At 38.8% G+C, this 22,078-nt stretch overlaps 1 protein-coding gene across 1 annotated transcript in view; it reads right to left on the minus strand.

Moving 5' to 3' along the window:
• The window catches only part of LOC130908894 (receptor activity-modifying protein 3-like), a 105,446-nt gene that overhangs the window by 37,455 nt on the left and 45,913 nt on the right, over positions 1 to 22,078 (minus strand). The gene's annotated exons all lie outside the window — the stretch shown is intronic.

The following is a 22,078-nucleotide window of genomic DNA, read 5'->3' on the forward strand; positions in this document are numbered from 1 at the left end:
TCTGTTATAAAGACAACCCACTGGGTAAAGACTGTATACAACGGACGTGATTGCTCTAACACTGTAAGGGAAGCTCAGCTTCCCCAAAATGTAAAAAAATAAGCAGCAGGGCCGAGAACGAAAAGTGGTATTTGCCATGTGGCAAAATGGATTTTGCCATGTGGCATTTTTTTTTTTTGCCATGTGGGAAAATTGATTTTGCCATGTGGCATTTTTTTTTTTTTTCTTGCCATGTGGCATTTTTTTTTGTCATGTGGCAAATTGGATTTTGCCATGTGGCATTCTTTTTGCTGTGTCACATATTTTTTGCCATATAGCTAAATTGATTTTGCCATGTGGCATTTTTTTGCCATCTGGCAAAATTGAATTTTCCATGTGGCATTTTCTTGCCATGTGGCATTTTTTTGCCATGTGGCAAAATTGAATATGCCATGTGGCATTTTTTTTGCCATGTGGCATTTTTTCCCATGTGGCAAAATGGATGTGCTGTAATTAGGGGTGCAACGGTTCAATTAGTCCACGGTTCGGTTTAAACCTTGGTTTTGGAATCACGGTTTCGGTTCGGTTTCGGTTTGCGGTTTGCGTTTTGCTTTTTTTTTTTTTTTTTTTTTAACTACCTTTATCTTGCTTTTAAGAAAATGAAATAAAAACTTAAATGTAAAAATTTTCGACTGTTAAAATGCCTCTTAGCTCTTTGACTGACTACTGAAATACACACACAGTAGTAAAAAACTTACTTGGCAAATGAACTGGTGTTACCTTTCATGTTTTTTTTTTTTTGTTTTGTTTTTTTTCATTTTTTCAAAAAAAAACAAAACAAAAATATAGTAACCTTTGCTATGTTTGGAGGTCATTTAATGTTGTGACTCAACCGTTAAAGTTGATAAAATTGCTCCCGTTTTTGCATTAGTTCCCCATCTGTCTACTTTCGACATGTGAAAATTTTAAATCTGTTTCGTCCTTTAAAGTTAGATTCAAGTCAAGATTTTGCCGATTTAGGAGTATTTTAGATAAAAAGTTACTTAGGTTCGCTGGGAAGGTTATCTACAACAGAGCCTATCTGAGAAGTTTACTGCTCTAAAATGGCGGCTGTTTACTAACGCTAGCGAGTCTGTCATTTCGCATGTAGTTCTATATGCATGAGTTATCTAGGCGTAGATTGTAGGCTGTCGGCTACAGTCAGAAAATATTGGAGACACCTAGCCTAGCATCGCGTTTGCTACAGCACCACAACAGTCACTATTCCCTCTCCGTGTCTCTGACTTTTCTCGCGTCATTCAACCTACGTATTAACGCACATTGTCTCGTTGCCAAAACGGTGACAAAATCCAAACGGAGGGAAAAAAACGTAATGCACGAAAAACGTAGATTTTGAACGTAACGTATGGCGTACACATTTAAAAATCAGAGCTCACTTGTACAAATTACGCAGAGACCGTACAACTTGACAGGTATGAATTATAGTGGACCGTCACAGTTAGGTAGTAGCACTCTGTAGCACGGGACGTCCAACTATCAGTGGTCAGGGGGAAACTATGTGTTTGAAATCATCTTCGATGGCTTTGCATGCCATTTCATAAATGTCGGGGATAACGTAGTTGGAGAATATGTCCGCGAGGGAACAATGTAACGCGGGTCAAGCGTTGCAAATAAAATTAACGAAGCCCGCCATGTGTTTTCACTGGTGTCATCTTCGGGGTTGTCCTGCTCTGAGAAAGTGATATCTGTGGGTGATGCCGGCTTAGGTGCCGGAATCATGTTATAAGTGTTGCCATTAGCAGAGGGAACAAGCGCTGAGCAATGCTTGCAAATTGTTGTTTTTTTTTTTTTTCAATATTTTCTCTCCCTCCGCATTGTAGTCCACGGGGAAACTGAAATGTTGCCACACCGCAGATTTGAAAGAAGCCGGTGCTTCCTCAAAATTCGTTCTCTCCACTCCTCCGCTCGTCATAGCTATTTGTTTTCTTTCTTGTTTCACTTTCACTTCGCTCCTAAGCGAGAGAGGGCGTTACTCGGCTTCTATTACACAGGTGCTTGACAGCGATCCGACATTTACTTGCGGGGCGGGAATTTTTCCACAGCGGTGCTTCACGTCACACACAGGCACACAGAGCTCGACCAATTCATTCCACAAGCGTTCAGAATAAATTAATTGCAAAACCGAAAAGGCGCGGTTAATAAAGGCGTATGGAACAGTACAGGGCGAACCGTACGGTTCAGATTTGAACCGCAAACCATTGCACTGCTAGCTGTAATGTAAGTGTATGGTCAAAAATCACAACCACATGTTTTTCTGCCATTCAAAATGAATGGAACATTTGGACGTGCAGCCGTCAAAGGCATAGCCTGACTGTGGTGCCTGTTGGATGTCAATGCACTGTAATGGTAAGTGTATTGTAAAAAATCACAGCCACACATGTTTTTTCTGCCATTTAATACGAATATAAAATTTGGACGTGCATAACAGTGAATGGCATAGCCTTACTTGTGTGCCAGTTGAATGTCAATGCGCTCTAATGGTAAGTGTATAGTCAAAAATCACAGCTACACGTTTTTCTGCCATGAAATGAAAAGGAAAATTTGGACGTGCATAAGCCGTCAATGGCATGGACGTGCATGACTTGCAACAATGCCATATACCCCAAAAAATGCTACATAGCAAAAAATATATATCTACCACAAACCAAAATCCATTTTGCCACATGGCAAAAAAATGCCACACTGCAAAATCCATTTTGCCACATTGCAAAAAAAATGCCACATGGCAAAATCTATTTTGCCACATGGCAAATAACACTTTTGTTTCTCGCTGTTTCTCAAAATAAGTGATCAAATGTTGCGTTAACTGTTGTGTGTAGGGTTGCCAATCGTTCCTTGAAAAACAGAATCATCCGGTTTTCAGAAAATAAAGTACGTGTCCTGTACATAGGCGGAGATTGAGGAGAGTCGGCTGGGCAGTGCCCCCCATAGTGCCCGAAAAATGTGTGCAATTGACTTTCCTATAAATGATTTTAATGGGGAAGTTCAGAATTTTTGACATAAGGCTTAGTATTCCAGTCTTTGTTAGTTATTTGTTAGTTTCAGGGCTCCTGTGTGGATAAGCTAGCGCGAGTCAATAGCGCCTGCTTAGCAGGCCAATAAAAAACAACATATGCATGCATGAGAATCACCGATAACCAATGCAATCAATAGTGTTGGCTATGTTTTCAGGATAAAGTTATTAAAACTTACCATTGGATGTCAATAATTGGGTATGAACAGCAACATTTGTAATCCAGTAGCTCTGCAGGGAGCAGGCTGTCTACGCAATTAGAGCGGAATGATATCACATCGTTTAACTGCAATTTTTTTGTTTTGTTTGTGGGAACGAAAGGGACTCCCCAGCAGACTGAGTACGAGTGGCTGAAGCAGTCCTCTCTATTGTGGTAGCATTACGCATCTTAAGAAATAGTCCCACTGAATGAAATTAATTATGGCAGTTTGGTGTGACATTGTTTTGGCCGCATGGGTATTTCGATCAATTAACTGTACTCTGAATTTATCTGATATGTTAGATCTGCTAATATCGTTTTTTTATTGGCATGCCAAGCAGGCACCATTGACTCGCGATAGCTTAGCCACTACGGAGCCCTCAAACAAACAAAAAATTGACAACCTGCACGGAAGTTGTTCAAATCAACTCCACCGACGAATTAACCCTACCCTAACTCGAAGATAAAAGTGTATATGACACCAAAAAGCATTTTTATTTCATATTACACGCTGTATTTTATGCTCCTGAATGAAACGGACCGCTTGAATGTGTGTGGAAGCAACTGATATATTTATTTAACATTTTGAGTCCCGCACCCGAGTCTCGCGTTGAGGAAGAAGGCGGCTGTGACATTGGTGAATGCAAGGGCCCGGTGCATCCTGTCTATCCGTCCTGGGAGTGGATCTCTCCTGACTGTGGTACTCCCCAAGGTTTCTCATTTTCTCCCAAAGAGCTTGGAGTTTTCGGAGTTTTTCCTTGCCGACATGGCGGGTCCAAGGATAGGGGATGCCCAGGACTTGAACTTTATTTATTCATCTTTGTTTACTTTATTTGCTGTTTCTGACTGTGTATCATATTGCCTCTGCAACGCCCTTTGAGACAACCTTGTTGTGATTTAGGGCTATACAAATAAAATTGAATTGAATTGAATTGAAGGGCGCAGGTATGGGCTCAACATTGGTAAGGACAATATGGCCTAACCTGCATGTACACATTTTACTGGGAACGGGACATTCTTAATGATCAATGCAAAATAAATCTGTATTGACTTATACTAACTTTTATATGTATTGGTTCAGCCTATACCGTTCAATTCAAGCCTTTGTTTTCAAAAATTACCAAAGAAACGTTTTGAAAACTTTGAAAACAAATTTAAATTGCATTATTTGAACATAAATTATATTAACATACACAATAAATACAAGCTTGTTACCAGAATTTTCGCATTATAAGGCGCACCTGACTATAAGCCGCCACCCACCAAATGTGACACGAAAACGGCATTTTTTTCATAGATAAGCCGCACCGGACTATAAACCGCACCTGTCCTCACTGCATTATTGGATGTTTGCACCAAAAGATATTAACTGGTAACACTTTTTTTGACAGCGGCATCATACGACTGTCATAAGACCAAATAAATCACCATGAAGCTTTGAAACAACTGGCTTCAATGCTTCATTGCTTCAAGAAGCTTCATTTGGCCATCACTGCTCCCTTGGGGGAGACAGTCAACCTCTTCTGCCACCTGCTGTCAACACTGTTGTTGTCCCACATACCTCCTAGCATGCATTGCAGCGCTACAGATATAAATGACAATCAAAATTCATTTTATGTTCTAATTATTTCTTCAGTTACTGTTTCGGTTGTTTCATTAATTGCTAGTTATGGTATTTGATAACACTTTATTTGACAGTGGTGCCATAAGACTGTCATTAGACAATCATTTATATGACATGACACTGTCATGAGCATTAATGAATGCTTATAACAGATGTCATTTGGTGTTATCTGGCAAATGATCACACTTTTCAGTGGATTTAAAAAGATCCAATATGGACATAAATGAAGTTCGTGACTTAATTTGCCGGATGACACTTAATGACATCTGTCATAAGCATTCAGTGATACCCATGATGGTTTCATGTCAAAATTATGACAGTCTCATGACGCTGCTGTCAAATAAAGCGTTACCTGTTAATACAAATAATAAATCAACAAATAAGCTGCACTGGACTATACACCGCAGGATTCAAAATGAAGGAAAAAAGTACCGGCTTATAGTCCAAAAATGATGGTAATTTGAAGTAAAGCTAATCTTACTTGAATAAAATTTTTGTCTACTCTACCCATCTCTGGGGGTGTGTTCCCCACACACCATTGACGTCTTTTTACAAGTCATCAGCCAATGGACAGGCACATTCAGCAAGTGAAAAGAGGTACATGTAAGTCTGAACATAATCAAAATAATTCACTTTATAATAGTGGGGTAAATTACAATAATTAAAACATATGGGAAGACAATCTAAATAATCCATATAACTGAAGTCATTATATAACGCAAATAAGGTTGCTTAAAACTTGGTGGGGACAATTTGAGCATCCTAAAAAGTTGCTAGTGTTTTGTCCCTACCGTCCCCTCGCTAAGCTACGCTCTTGGGTGAATGAGATCATCTCTACTATACAGCCATACAATTCTATGGAGAAGGACAGCGGATTCAGCTGATTTTGCGGATTAATTTGTTTATTTTTCGGGTTACGGCAGCCCAGTGTGTTGCAGGCCTTTGATGCTACACCAGGGAAAGTGGTGTGAGCCTTTTTGGGTTTCCAAAAGACAGTGTTCAGCCAAAAAATGAGCAAAACAAGTCCGACAATCGAGGGACCATTGCACGGAAGACGAAGTAAAAATAAGCGTTTCTATATTATGTCAAATACTGGGATCATGGCAGTGTTGTTTTTGTCAACGACAACGACAACAAAAACATTTCATTCAGGAACATTTTTTTCATGACGATGATGTAACGATGATGAGCTGAAAACGCGTCTTGGATGACTGTAACATGACGTAAAGATTGCCAATTTACGCCTGACGAGACGAGAACGAGATTAAAATGTGCCATTGTATCCGTCATATGTTCTCAATGCGTGACATTCGATAGTTGTGCACGTAGTTGTTTTTTTTTGTGTGTGTGTGCTCGTAGTTAGACAGTCTGCCGTGTATTGCTACTTGCACATACCCCCACCCTCCTCCGACGCAGTGCACATGAACAGTGATCTAAAATCAACAATGGCAGCCTGCAACGGAGCGAGGATTTATGGTCGCATTTTAACTATAATCTGACTGAAATAAGGACGCTATGCACTTTTCCTGTTGGAGACCAAGGTGAAAAGTGTGGCCACAATAATACTGCGAATCTGAAGCGCCACCCTTAAAGTTTGACACGCTGATATTTACGCAAAGGTAAGTTGTTACAAGTCATTTTAAGATATCATAGACCTATATTTATTTTATTCAGCAAATGGTCCGTTATCATTTCAATATGGCGGAAAACACTCAGGTGAGTTGAAGTTCCACTGTGAGACACCCAATTTGGGTGACAATTTTAAATTTGTCCTATTGTCCTATATGCATGTGTGATACATCATTTGAAAGCTTAAAATCTCAATTTTCTGGGGGATGAAAAAATTTGAACGGGAGGACATTTAAAAAAAATAAATAAAATTTTTAAACAGCAAAACCCAAACTGGAGGTGAGAGCACGCGAGAGCAGATTTAAAGACGCCACGATTTTAACAAGATATTATCGCGTACTTACCTCTTTTCGATCCAAAAACTCTATATAGCATGGAGCTGTGAATGACCACAGCCGGATTTTGGGGGGATTTTATGGGTGAAACATGGTAATATAACAAGGTTCACGATGCAGAAATGGCAGACATCAAGGAGTGTTCGAGATTTTCTTTTTTATATATTTACCATTTTAAAGGTTTTTTTTCTTTTCTTCTTTGTTTGGACCGATTATTTATCATGTAACATATCGGAGAAAATGCGACAGTAACAAAAAAAAAAAAAATACAATTAAGCAATAGTTCTGAGGTAGATATCTGTGACTTTTTTACAGACACCATTTTTTTCATTGTGACGTAATTTGTTTAAAAGTTTAAAATATGAGAGTGAATAATTTTTTTAAGTGTTTTTTTTTTTTTACAAAATATTAGACATCAATTAATGATTCTAAACTAAAAATGACAGACATTTTGAATAATAAATAATAATTAATTACCTTCGTTTTATGGCTGGGTTGAAACAAAAGCGGTTGCGCGATGTCTGTAAACAGGGGTTTCCAGGGTAAAACGGACAAATTACTACGCCATGAATCTGCTATGGGAGCATATAGACATATTGTTCAATCAAACACAACAGTCCTCATCATGTTATGGGGAGAACATTTGGCCATATTTGATCACGCAGCACGTGGTTTAACCTGTATTTGGACTATCTTGACATGTTGTACTCTGCGGCATATGTGTATAAACAATGACTGAACATCAATCTTTATTAAGCACATTGCTGTGTGCTACATGGGATTATCATAACAGTCTGTAACAGAGCCCATTTTTTTCCCCTTGATTGATAGTTATCTCATTCACTTGCATTGACGGTAATAGACGTCTAATCGTTTGACTTTTTTCATCCTTTGACTTTTTTCATCCGTCTGCTGTTAAGTTGTCAGTTTGTAGACAGTTTGTAGTTTGGGAGTTAATATTAAGATTCTTTGCCAGCCCTCACACTTTTAATGAATTTGACGTCTAGCGTTGTCAATGGCAGCAAATGATTTTATATAAAACACTAAACAGGCCATTTACAGACTCTTTACATTAGTCTTTTACATGGTCTAGCCAATATGTGTTGAATTACAACATGGACACTACTGTAAAAATAAATATTCAAACACTTGTCGTGTATAATGCTGAATGTAAATGGATTTGTAAACGCATCCCTCTCCCCTATCCAGATCCCTGAGGTCGAAATGCCAAAAGAGAGCAAGAAAAACAACTGGATACGGTCTTCTAGTACGACAGTTTTTGCCACAGTGTCCAACAACAACCCAGACTCGTTGGAACAATGTGCTAAAAGAAAATGTGCTTGCTCTTTGGATTGGGCATACCGGGCTACCTGCTTCCACGGGTGAGTTAGTGCAGTGCAATTCAATTTGGATTTGTTCAGAGTGGGCCAAGAGTTGGTTATTAGTTTTGTGTTGTTTTACAGTTATCAGGGTTCAGCCTGTTTTAATTTCCAAACATGTTATGTACGTTCCTTACAAATGGCAAGCTACATATGACTTGTACCTCCCTGCACAGCAGGAATTTTTATCTTACTGCATCCATTGTGTAAATTTCACCAAAATAAAGATAGTGTTGTGAAAATAAGAGTTTTCTTGACCGTCAATGTTCATTCGAAATTGTTGTAAACCTTTTGTTTTTGTACTAAAACGTTGTGTACCCGTCACCCAATACTAGTCTAAATGTTTTCGTCAGCTAAAACTAGACTAAAACTTGTTTGAATATTCGTCAACTAAAACTAGACTAAAACGAACACATTTTGTAATGACTAAAATATGACTAAGACAAATTATTTTCAAATTATTTTAAAGTATTTTCATCCAAAATACTAAGACTAAAATTAAAAGGGCTGCTAAAAACATATTTCATGGCATACTTTTTAATAAGGAGGTGGCTTGAATTTTTTGGGGTGACAATGCTTGCTGTTGGCAAGCAGACAGAGCTTTCCTTCATCGGCCGGCGACCATGGCGTGTGACAAACCGCCCGATGTCGGCCGGTTTGTCCACCAAGAAGGAGCCACTTTCAGCGTTCATTCCCTTGCTCTGTCCTAGGCGATGAAGGAAGAGCGTAAACAGAACAGGAGGCGTGAGAGCTAGGCTACATGCTAACCCAAAACGAGCGGATCTTCCAAGTCTCTTCCTCGCCTTTCAAACACGAAAAATCACACAAAACTACCCCGACTCATGTCACACACGGCGACGGAAGTAATTTCCTTCACTGATGGGCCAGCCTCCGGCAGCCAGCAACTTTCAGCAGACTATGACTATGACTGATCTTCATTCTCCTGCTGGGGCCCCGGCAAGCAGTCCCAATTGGACACTCAGTTGTGGAAGCGTCGGCAGGGCCGCGGTAGCCGGGCTGGGGGTCGATGGGATGGAAGCTATTCCCCCCTCTCCCTCCTGGCGCCCACGGTCAAATGCTCCGGTCGCGGAGCGTCTGTCGGGACTGCTGTATATTTCTATTAATATTTACAATTTCTTTAAACTAAGCTTTTAAAAGCTTCAACAACAACTGAGCTTGAACCGAGGACTGAAAATGAACAATGTCAACATGTACTGTAGATAAATAAGATTTACATATACATAAAACACAGACCAGACTGAAAAAGCCGTTTCTGCTCTTGCACCCCTCTTTAAAATAAACTGCTGTATTTTAAGCCAAAAGAACTGTTGTGTTGATAGAACAATATGTCTATATGCTGCCATAGCAGATTCATGGCGCATTAAAGTGCTTGTGACACGAAAAAGCATGTTTATTTCATAATACACGCGGTATTTTATGCTCCTGAATGATATGGACCGCTTGGATGTGTGTGGAAGCGATCGCTATATTTATTTAGTTTTTTGAATCCCGCGCCAGGAAAATGAGTGACTTCCGGCTTCGGTCTCGCATTGAGGAAGAGGGCGCTGTGACGTGTACGGTAGAAGACGTCCTCTTCACGCTACAGTGTACTGTTGTGTATGAGGACGAAGGATTCAGCTGATTTTGCGGATTAATACTTTTATTTTTTGCATCACGCCAGCCAAACGGCTGCAGAAAAATCATTCTGTATGCGGGAGAGGCGTATGCGCCTTTTTGGAGTTTCAAAAGGTTCCCATTCACCGTGGATATTTACTGTGGGACCATTGGACTTACAAGGAAGTGAGTAAACATCTTGTTTTGTATTATGTCAAATACGAATACAGTGATTACAAAGTAAACACTATAAAATTCCTTTAAATAAAGGACTACTTACGTTTGATCATTGATAGGCATGTAAAAAGCTATCCTCACGCTCATTAGCAGTTAGCTGTTAGCACGTTAGCTACACAACAATTCCAGCCACCCTCCTCCAGGGAACGAACTGTAAATTGCTCTCCGCCGGGCGGTTTGCCGATCCGCAAAGAAACTCGACAACCGGGTCGTCATGTCAAATAATCCAGGCTAGTTATGTGTGATTTTCCACTTCGAAGACTTTGAAACATCCCTCGGTTCGGGTTAGCATGTCGGCTAGCTGCCACTCCTTCTGGTCTGTTTACATTCTCCGAAGCCGGGGAAGGGAAATGACATATGTCCGATTTAGGTGTCATAAAATATCGTTCGGCAGGTGTGACAGTAAAGGTAAAGTCGACTGTTTTGACCATTATGGAGTAATTTTGCCATGTCGTCTTGAATAAATGGATTTTTATTATTTTATATTCCATTTAGCACAAGTTATTTGTCATGACCATGCCATTTATTTAGCAATTGGGGAAAGTACTTGGGTAAAAAGAATATCCTGTAAAAATATTGAAGTAAAGAGACAGAAACAATGACATTTTGCCGCTCTCTTCGTCGCGTTTTCCTCATTGTGAATAGTTCCCCCTCGACGGGCTGACTGGTCCTTCTCAAGCCATTTATATAGCTATTGGGGAAAATACTTGGATAAAAAGAATATCCTGTAAAAATATTGGGAGTAGAGAGACTGAAACAATGACATTTTGCAGCTCTCTTCGTCTCGTTTTCCTCGTTCTGAACAATTCCCCCTCAATGGGCTGAATAGTAAAACCGATGAGCCTAGTCTACCGCTGACGTCATCCACCTGTTGGGGACGCTAAAGCCCTATAATTGTAGGCGTGGCTAACCGGCAGATTAAAAGACTAATTTCTCGTCATCTGCGCTTTGCTAAATTGTTGTATATGGTCGAATCGTCTCAAAATATGATTCTAATTCACATAATAATGCCATTTAAGACTTTTTTTCTGGTGTCGTATGCTCTTTAAGCCCCGAACCTTTTTTTAATTATTCCGTTTTACCCTGGAAACCCCTGTTTACAGATGCCGAGCAACTGCTTTTGTTTCAACCCAGCCATAAAACGAAGGTAATTAATTATATTTATTATTCAAAATGTCTGTCATTTTTAGCTTACAATCATTAATTGATGCCTAATATTTTGTTTAAAAAAAATACAACTTTAAAAAATTATTCACTCACATATTTTAAACTTTTAAACAAATTACGCCACAATGAAAAAAATGGTGTCTATAAAAAGTCACAGATATCTACCTCATAATTATCGCTTAATTATATTTTGTTGTTGATGTTGTTACAGTCGCATTTTCTCCGATATGTTAGATGATAAATAATCAATCCTGCGGGATGGAGCGGAACTTCAAGTTACCTGAGTGTTTTCCGCCATATATACATACATATATGCATTGTAAGTTAATTTTCTTACTAACACTGCATTTCGGGGTCATCAACATGTCCCCCCACCCACAGACACACACACACACACACACACAAGTCAAACTCCACCTATGGTCTTGTATTAAGCTTACAAATGACACGCTTTGTCCCATATTATCATGAAAGTCAAAAATAGTGTTTTTTTCGTATAGTATACCGAAACTGGAATGGTGCTTTTCAAAAATATGTAGGGGAGCCTTTTCATTCCGTTGCGTTGAACTGGAGGCTTTGCTTTGATACTTTGCTTTGTTAAAAACGACTAGCGAAAAATTATGCTTATTTCTGGTGGGGGTTTTTTTTCCATTCTAGCTGCTTGTGTTTAGAGACTTGACTTCTTGCACTCTAGTTTTTTTCCCTACCGAGTAGCGGGTGTCACTGAGCCCCTTCCCCTTCACAAAGCACTCACAGGCAGACACACTTTGAGCTTTCCCTCATTGAAAGACCGGCAGTGGCCACTGGTATACAACCACATCCGCTCAATTTAGAACTCCACTGTAAAGGTTTAAAGGGCACATGGTGGTCAATTTACCCACGACAAGTTACTACATTCACCCGACATAATAATAAATGAACAGCAGAGAACACATTGCTCAAGCAATAATAGAACAACCTGAAATCAAGTTTTCTGGTCAACCAGTTCCATGCAACCATGTTGGCTTGTGAAATTCACTCAAAAATGAATTGTGAATGTATTGCAGAATAACGAATGATCTGGGTGTGAAAATGGTCAATTCAATCGTCTAAGTTTGGAGCATAGTGGTGCCTCAATATTATTCCATGATATCCATTTTAAGATTTGTGTAGTTAAATAAATGTTCTTAGGCTTTTAATAAGAAGTTGATGTATTTTAAGGTGTTGTTCAAGGTACAATAGTAAAGAGGGACCTGAGCCAAAAGTGACAGGGGTGATGTACTGAATTGGGATCGAAAGGACAGATATTTAGATTCAAGTGGTGGAAATGAGTTACTTCCGTCCGTCCGCTGCCCGGGTGTCTGGGTTCACCTTTACAGATAAGCAGTGGTGGTCAGTCAACCAGGATGGCCTCAGAGACTGAGCAGATGAACATTCGAAAAATGGGTTGATGTCTCAAACTGTATTTCTCCAATTGTTTCATGATTATTTTGCCTAAAATGTCTTCAGATTTCCGACAATCATCAGTTTGTCTATAAGATTTTTTCCCCCAGAACCATTTGGTCATGAAACCTTCCCGTGTGTTTACATTTTCACGTTTTAAAGCACTGTGAAGCTGAATAAGAAGCAAGCGTGTTGTAAGCACTGATAAGAAGCTGATTCTGAACGAATGTTAAGCGCGTTGTATAGCATTATTAGTCAATGACAGGCACACACAACAGTATACATTTGATGACTTACTTTTTGACATTTTAGGGGAAGCTGAGCTTGCATTCTCAAAGCACTCTGGTCAAACCCTTGTCTCAGTCTATTTTTTTGACTTCCCAATTAAAGTACCTAATACTGCAAATTTAATGAACATTGGCAACATTTAAAGCTTAAGCCTTCAACCTGTTCAAAACAGATAAACTTGGATGTCTGCCATCCAGCCCCAGCAGGTTTTCTCCTACCTTTAATTTCCACTCACAAAAATCCTCACACAGTTGAGTCCAAACACATAACTGGCGGTCGACCAATTTAGGATTCTCAAATGCCGATGCTGATACAGCTATCCAGAAAAATTTCAAGCCGATTGTCGATATCAAAAGCTGATTTTATAAGCCGATATTTGAGGCCGATACGCTTATTTTTTAAGCATGTAGATCATTTTTTTTAAATGCATCCTGTTCCAAATTTTTCTTCCCCCAGAAAATTGAGATTTTAAGCTTTCCAAATGATGTATCACACATGCAATTTTGAAAGTTAGCCAAATTGGGGGTCTCAGAGCGGAACTTCAAGTCACCTGAGTGTTTTCCTCCTTATGCGAAGAACACACAAAAGAACACAAAAGAAAATCGTCACACAGGGCACAGACCTCACTATCAGCTGACAGGACAAGGGGCACGGGGCCGATCCATAGGGGGCCTATTTTCAAAAACTTCAAATTCTAATATTTTCAAAACCAAAGCCACTAGCGACCTAAAACTAAAACAGGCACCTCCCTTAGGAAAACATGATTCTCCTTGAGCTGCGACGTCAAAGAATTCAAAGTCGTTCCGAATTAAAATCCTGATTATTTTTTTTATACAAGTATAACAAAACTTAAAAAGGCTATAAAATTTTCAAATTTTACGCTAGATGCACAAATATCACCAAATGCAGAGGTAATCACCCATATTTTCCGGATCAATAGCAATATTTAACATTTCACATACGTTTTTGCCCGAAATAGCAACTTAATTTTTTATTTAGTGCAAGTGTTTAACAGCTAATAAATCACTCAATTTTCATATTAGAAACTTAATACTTGAGGAAAGCAGGCAGAATCGTCTTTAATTTTACTCAACAAAAGCAAAATTTGCATTTTTCTATATACAATCACAAATTATTTAGGTTGAATTACGATGTTACTATTGCCTCAGCACAGGGACACATCTTGCCCCGTCTATCTGGCCCCAGTCATTTTTAGATTGAAATGTTACATAAAATAAAACACACAAAAGGCGAACTTTTTTTTTGTATGGACGCAGAAATGTCTAAATTACTACTTTTTTTGCCAAAAAAAACCAGGCAGTTGGCCGAAAATTACCTAATCATTTCAATGTAAATTTACGCTACTGTGTATGGATCTAACATGGCGGCCATCACAAAACAAAGAGCTTTTTAAATTGAAAATTCTTGTAAATAAATGCGTACATCCCTGAATTTCTGTAGATATGAACATAGAACAGTCTAGATTCTTGATTGAAAGCAAAAAACAAACAAAAAACGGGCAGTTATCATTCATTTTACATAAATATTTCGATATTACGCTACTGTGTAAATCCAACATGGCGGCCATCACAAAACAAAGCTTTTTAAATTGGAAATTCTTGTAAATAAATGCGTACATCTCTGAATGTTTGTAGATATGAACATAGAACAGTCTAGATCAGGGGTGTCCAAACTTTTTGCAAAGGGGGCCAGATTTGGTGTGGTAAAAATGTGGGGGGCCGACCTTGACTGACGTCCTTTACGCAGAACAATATATTTAAGCAAATTTTAGCAAGCCATTCTGGGTGTTACATTTGCTTTATTATTATTTTTTAATTAATAATTTTAACTATCTTGCAACTAGCCTTTGTGGCGTTCTTTTTTGACTCTCGGGCTCTTGCAAAATACTGCTGTTGTGAAGTTAAACTAGCTTCAAGTTGCTTCAATTTCTCGTTGCGTATCTTCCCTGTAATCTTGTCATACATGCCAGCGTGTCTTGTTTGGTAATATCGCCTCACATTGAACTCTTTAAAAACAGCGACTGCCTTTTTTGCAAATGAGTCAGACGCAGTTGTTGAGTATTTTAGTGAAGAAATAGTCCAATTTCCACTTATCCTTGTAGCGTCAGCCATTGCTGTCAACTTTCTATTTTTTGTTGATTGTCACCATTTTAGAAAATTGGAAGTAAAGGGTCACACGGGGTGATGTTGCTCAGAGTGCTGCTGCCTTTTAGTAGGTAAATGAGGAGCAGCATTTAGTGTGTAAGCTACTTCATATGCTGGTAGCAGTACTGCTGACCAATTTATCAAGTCTGGGTGCGGGCCAGGCGTTATTGATTTTATGACAGAGGCTGGGGGCCAGATGAAATTTGACCACAGGCCGCATTTGGCCCCCAGGCCGGACTTTGGACATGTCTGGTCTAGATTCTTGATTAAAAGCAAAAATTTAAAAAAAGGGGAGTTACCATTCATTTTATGTAAATATTTCAAGCGAAAGTTATGCTAATTTTTTCCATGGTTTTTTTCACAACCTTTCAAAGTGCATGCATAGGGCTATTTTATATAATAATTACCTTGAATCCTCGACCAAATCACTCTTGACACACTCCTGCCTGCTTGTATGCAATAAGACTTTTTTCCGTACGCATGCGCACATTGGTTAAAAGCGACGAGTACTCACTATTTTCGTTTTTCTTGACTTTTTTTATTACGTTTTCATTGCCTCAAAAATGGTTTTTGCATGTATTTCCCTCTCATACTTTTAACCATTGTGTTTTCTTGTGGTAGCTTTAAAGCAGAGTGTTGATCTGTTGACCACATTAGTCACGTAGCGTATTTGTACCATCCTTATTTGATATAACTACATTTAAGTAATTTCTTAAGGCATTTTTTAGTATGTTGTGCCAGTATGCATCTAACAAAACAAGTTGAAAGCGCACGGTACTACTTTGGATATCAAATTGGCCTCTTGTAGGACGTTTCGCCGATGTAGACATTTTGGCAGAACACCGGTCCTCCTCGTGTCCCACAGTATTTACAATAAAGTCAAGCGCTAGATAAGCTTCGTCGTATCTCCTCATCTTAGCTTTTGGGAGACTTTCATTTGTCTTTTTTAACGTCCATCTCTCCTCGTCTTTTCCTTTACTGTTAAATATTTCTTTATGGTATCCCTCGAGGTGTTTGTTAGAGACCACAATGACAATGGCCTGACGACAGCTTAACTTTTATACTGCCGGCGTCAGTCACCGCTAAATTGCTGAAAGAAGTTTGGTAAGGTTAACTCCATAGTTGCCGTCCACACCATACTGCCACACCCACTGCCTGGAGGCGCATAACTGCCCTACTTCTGGATTTCGGCCGCATCACAGTACCGAGACTGTGCTTATCAAAGTCCTAAATGATATTCGTCGGAATACGGATGCAGGCAAATCATCTGTTCTGCTACTATTGGATCTCAAAACAGCATTCGACACGCATGATCACACCATACTACTCGGTCGATTGGAACTGTGTGTAGGGCTTACTGACACTGTTCTTCAGTGATTCACATCTTATTTACATGATAGGGATTTCTTTGTGTCAATCGGAAACCATCAGTCAGAACGAACCAAATTCACGTGTGGAGTCCCTCAAGGGTCCATTCTTGGACCACTCTTATTTAACATCCATATGCTTCCCCTAGCTCAGATTATGGAACAGTATGACATCTCCTATCACACCTATGCAGATGACACACAACTCTACATTTCTGTGACATATGATTATAGTCCCTTAGTCTCCCTGAGAAAATGCATTCATAAAATCAATGAATGGATGTGCCAGAATTTTCTTCAGCTATATGTGGAGAAGACAGAAGTGATCATTTTTGGGCCAAAAAAGGAAAGGTCAAAGATAAGCTGGCACCTTAGCACAATGTCATTTACAGCTACAAATCAAGTCAGAAATCTTGACTCAGACCTAAAATTTGATCGCCATCCAAAGTCCGTCACTAAATTTGCTTATTCCTACCTAAAAAATATAGCCAGAATTAAAGGGCTTCTGACTCAACAAAACATGGAAAATCTTATGCGTGCATTCATTTTCAGCAGATTGGACTATTGCAACAATACATTTACATGTCTTGATAAAAAATCAGTCAGGAAGTTGCAGCTAGTACAGAATGCTGCAGCCAGAGTCCTCACAAATACAGGAAACTGGACCACATTAAACCAGTTCTGAAATCGTTACACTGGCTTCCAGTGAGTCAAAGGACAGACTATAAAATACTACTGCTCGTCTACAAAACACTTAATGGCCTTGAACCAAAATACATGCTTGATTTGTTAGATTCCTATGAAACATCTAGACCCCTAAGGTCGTCTGGAACCTTTCTCCTGTATGTTCCAAGAACAAGAACCAAGCAGGGTGAGGCAGCATTTAGTTATTATGCTCCTCACCTCTGGAACAAGTTACCCGAAGGTCTGAAGAATGACCAAACTGTTAGCTCCTTTAAATCAGGGCTATAAACGCTTTTGTTTAGCACTGCATATCCATAACTGTCTATATATTTCAATCTATTTGCTTTCTATTCCTCTTGTGCTTTATCTCCATTGGTGATTTCAATTATTATTAGTAGTAGTGGTAGTTTTTTACTTTTATTTTTATTATTATTATTGTTGTTTTTTTGTTTTGTTTTTTTCTATTCGTGATTTTTCTATTCGTGATTAAATGCAATTTTTATGTATAATTTTATTGCCTATTTCGATTGTCTTAGTTTTTACGTTCTATTGATTTTAATGTGATTTTTATATGATCTCCATGTGATGTAAAGCACTTTGAATTGCCTTGTGTTGAATTGTGCTATATAAATAAATTTGCCCTGCCTTGCCTTGCCTTACTTGCTGCCTTGGATGTTTAATTACACTGTACACAGCAAAAGAAAAGCCTGTTTCACATGGGCCATACACGCCATCCCTGGCATAGCATCGCCCCAAGGCCCACTGTTTGAGAAGTCCTGGTCTAGTCTAAGCCAAACCAACAAACACAGCACTTCTTTTTATGATTACACACACTCAGCAAGAACAGTACACTTTTTTCAAATAATTAAACCCACCAGGACGTCACGACGAGATGTAAACAAGTGAGACTAGAAGAGGATGCTCGCCATGCTAAAGCTAATGCTAACACGAGTGCTATGCTAATGCTACAAGTTACACTTCGAGTGAAAGGATCACTCAGTAAACACCTTAAAAGGTCAAAGCAACATTGCATATTCTCTCATGCAAGATACAAAAATATTAATATAAAATATTTACAAAACAGGCGAGCCTCAAGCTTCCTGTAGCAGCCTGCCTTCCAGCTGCTGCGGGGTCCTCCTGGGGTTCTAGCATCAATCAGCGGCAGCCACAGTTGCCCATACAGATGCCTGATCAAAATTATTTTTCATATTGACGTTTTTTTTTTTTTTTTTTGTACTGTATGTTAATCCGACGACCTTTTTTTTTTTTTTTTGTTAATCGGCCGATGTTGGAAAACAGTCCGTATATCGGCCAGATATATCAGCCGGCCGATATATAGGTCAACCTCTACACATAACGGCTTAATATAAATATGTTTTGTTCCAATGGCAGCAATAAATCCAAACTTTCATTTCTACTTACTCTCAAAAATCCTCACAAAGTTGAGTCCAAAAACATAACGTCATAATACAAATACATTCTGCTCCGAAGGCAGCAATCGGTCTGACCAAATATCACACCTTTTTTTGATAAAATACCAGCACAAAATATTCAAGGACAGGTCGCATTCCCAAAATTGCCAGCGGAACATATAGTTATTTCATAATGTCCAACCATTGCTAAAATGTTTGCTAAATAAAATATGATTTATATAAAATGCATCATTGAAGACCAGTTTTTTTAATCACGTTAAATTCAATTACCGCATTTTCCGCACTAGGAGGCGCATCGGAGTATAAGGCGCACTTTTAATAAATGGCCTATTTTAAAACGGTTTTCATATATAGGGCGTACCACACTATAGGGCGCACCACATTATAAGGCGCAGTGATAGTAGTTGTTGGTGTTGCGTGATGCATCAACTAGATGAAGCTGCGTTAATGATTGACCATTACTGATCCATAAATAAGGTGCATCGAATTATAAGGCGCACTATCGGCTTTAGAGAAAATTAAAGGCTTTTACGTGCACCTTAAAGTGCGGAAAATACAGTACTTATAAGGTGAATGGACGACAGTATTTTTTCAATCAGTCATTGCATTAGACTAGCAGCCCAAATGAGAACAACTGCATTAAAAACTGAAAGGGTGATCATTTTTATTACTGTTTATTATTTGCCATGATGAATTCAAAGTTTTCTTGTTTGAAAAATGGCACCACTTCGAGATTGTGCATATGCAAAATGAATAAATCTTTCACATTTTCATCTGCGTAAGACAGCAGTGATTCTAAATCCGCTCCTCTATCATAAGCTGTAAGCAAAGCAGACAGAACTGGCCTGAGCACCAAGAAGTGTGTGTGAGTGATTTGCTTTACTCATTGATATCATGCCAGTTTGGGACTTATTGCATTTTGTCTCAGTCACTCACAGTTGAACAAACAGCCGAGTTGAGATTTGCATTGTGGCAGAGCGTGACAGAAGAGAGATTTTCGCAGCAGGATATGATTTAAACCAGACAATTAGAGATAATGAAACGCAAAGTTGGTTTGTCAAATACGAATGAGAGCACATTCGCATTCAGGCGGAATCAAATTAGTGGCCATTAAAGTTGTGCGAGTGGAAGCAGGTGCAGGCCAGACAGCAAAACATCGGTACTTCACAAGGGATGGATGACATGTTGATGCCGAGGCCAAAAAGAGGACCGCTCTGAAATAGACGTTATTATTATTTAAATTAAATTATTACGTGAAAAAGGGAAGAGAGCAAGAAAACCAGCCTCTTCATCAGTTCAAGTGGAGGGTTTAAAAAGTGAATTGGCTTCATATTCGCCGTTATTAAAACACAACGTAAAACAAAAAAAGCTCAACTGGGCTATTAAATATAGCATCGATAGGAGTGCTTGTTTTCACTCAGGTGAATAATCGACTGTTGGCATCATCGATTATTCACCATTTGCTTGCCTAGCAAGGGATATGAGGAAAGGAAATGAGAAAAAGGATGATGTATTCATGTTTTGTTTCCAAATAGAACTGAAGTCGAGCCAAACAGGTGCTTCTTGTTTATCAGTCTAGGTTGTCAGCTTTACTAAAGTTTCTTTTCCACTAGATGAAATCTATTCATTGCAATAGTCATTTACCAGGCATTGCAACATGTTAGGTACAATAACTAAAGTGCAAGCCTGAAAGCCCCGCCAGCTGTGAAAAAGACCAAAATACTGTAATTAGATTGTGATTTTTTTAAAGTAACAATCGTAACTAGAGATGTCCCGATCGATCGGCATTTTCAAAGTATCGGAATCGGCAAAAAATATCGGCCATGCCTTTTTTCAATATATATATCATTTTGAATTAAATCATTTTCTAATTGTATTTAACGTTACAAACATAATATGTTACGCTCATCCAGAGTCTTTAGTTTAGGCTTAAGGTAGGGTTATCAAATTTATCCCGATAACGGCGGTAATTAATTTTTTAAAAAATGTATCACGTTAAAATATTTCACGCAATTAATGCATGCACCCACGCATTGTCGCGCTCAATCTGTAATGGCACCGTTTTACCTATATAGAGAGATAAAAAGCAGTGTAAAATGAGTAGAGTGAATTTTGGCAGCCTTTGGAGCCTTTTTTTAATTGGCTAAAGCTTTACACTCCCTCTTCCTACGATTATAAATATCATGGGAAGCAATGTGGGGAAGCAAGGTAATAAATGATCTTTTTCTTAACACCTTATATTATTTCCCAACGCAGAGAAGATATATCAATTGGTAGCACTACGCACAGTCATGGTTCCACTTCCCATCATGCATTTGGGCATGGCTACAGTATCATTTACTGAAAGCTCAACAAATACACTAGATGGCAATATTTAGTCACAATATACAAAGTCACAAGTCTTTCTATCTCTGGATCCCTCTCACAGAAAGAATGTTAATAATGTAAATGCCATCTTGAGGATTTATTGTCATAATAAACAAATACAGTACTTATGTACTGTATGTTGAATGTATATATTCGTCCGAGTTTTATTCATTTTTTTCTTAATGCATTGCCAAAATGTATATGATCGGGGAAAATCGGGAATGATTGGAATTAAATCGGGAGCAAAAAAAAGCAATCGGATCGGGAAATATCGGGATCGGCAGATACTCAAACTAAAACGATCGGATCGGGACCAAAAAAAACATGATAGGAACAACCCTAATCGTAACATTTTTCATTTTGTGTATAAATTCAAAGTTTCTATTAGTTTAAACCAAGGGCGTAGGTTTGCATAGGGACAGTAGGGACATAACACTACCAACTTTTCAGGATGCTCAAATTGTCCATACCAATGTTTAAGCTTATTTGCACTATATAATGAGTTCAGCTAATTTAGATTGTCTTCCCATATGTTGTTAGGATAGAATGTACCCTACCATTATCGAGTGAATTCTTTTCATTATGTTCAGATTTACATTTACCCCTATTCACTTGCTGAATGTGCCGGTCCATTTTTTTCCCCTCAAACACACGTTTGATTGGCTGATGACTAGAGCCCCACCCCACGCATGCACACAACCCTAACCCTAACAGAAATACATATCAACATGCCACCTCCTCCGCCACCATCGAAGAGAAGGGATATTCGAAGTGTTTTTGTTTTTGTTTTTTTTTCAGCCAGCAGCAGCAGCCACTGTAAGTAATGTGAAAAGATGTGAAAATTGTGGAGGTGGAGAACACGCCTTTAATTTTGCTACTAAAAGTCTGACCTGCATCAGAGTTAGCATAACATTAAAGTGTGTGTACTTGCTAACCTACAAAACTCTAGTAGGAAGCTGCTTGGAGAGAAGTGTACTCCTGTATGTGTTTTCTACTGTTAATGTTGAATTGTAAGAAATGTAGTGAACTCTGCTAGAAAACTATAGAACCAGCAAAACGTAAGCAAGAAGCTGCTTAGAGAGAGAGGTCCCGTTCTGCTTCACAGGAAAGTGTTGA

This window comes from Corythoichthys intestinalis, chromosome 20, assembly GCF_030265065.1.
Source record: "Corythoichthys intestinalis isolate RoL2023-P3 chromosome 20, ASM3026506v1, whole genome shotgun sequence".
In the NCBI taxonomy this organism is placed as follows: domain Eukaryota; kingdom Metazoa; phylum Chordata; class Actinopteri; order Syngnathiformes; family Syngnathidae; genus Corythoichthys; species Corythoichthys intestinalis.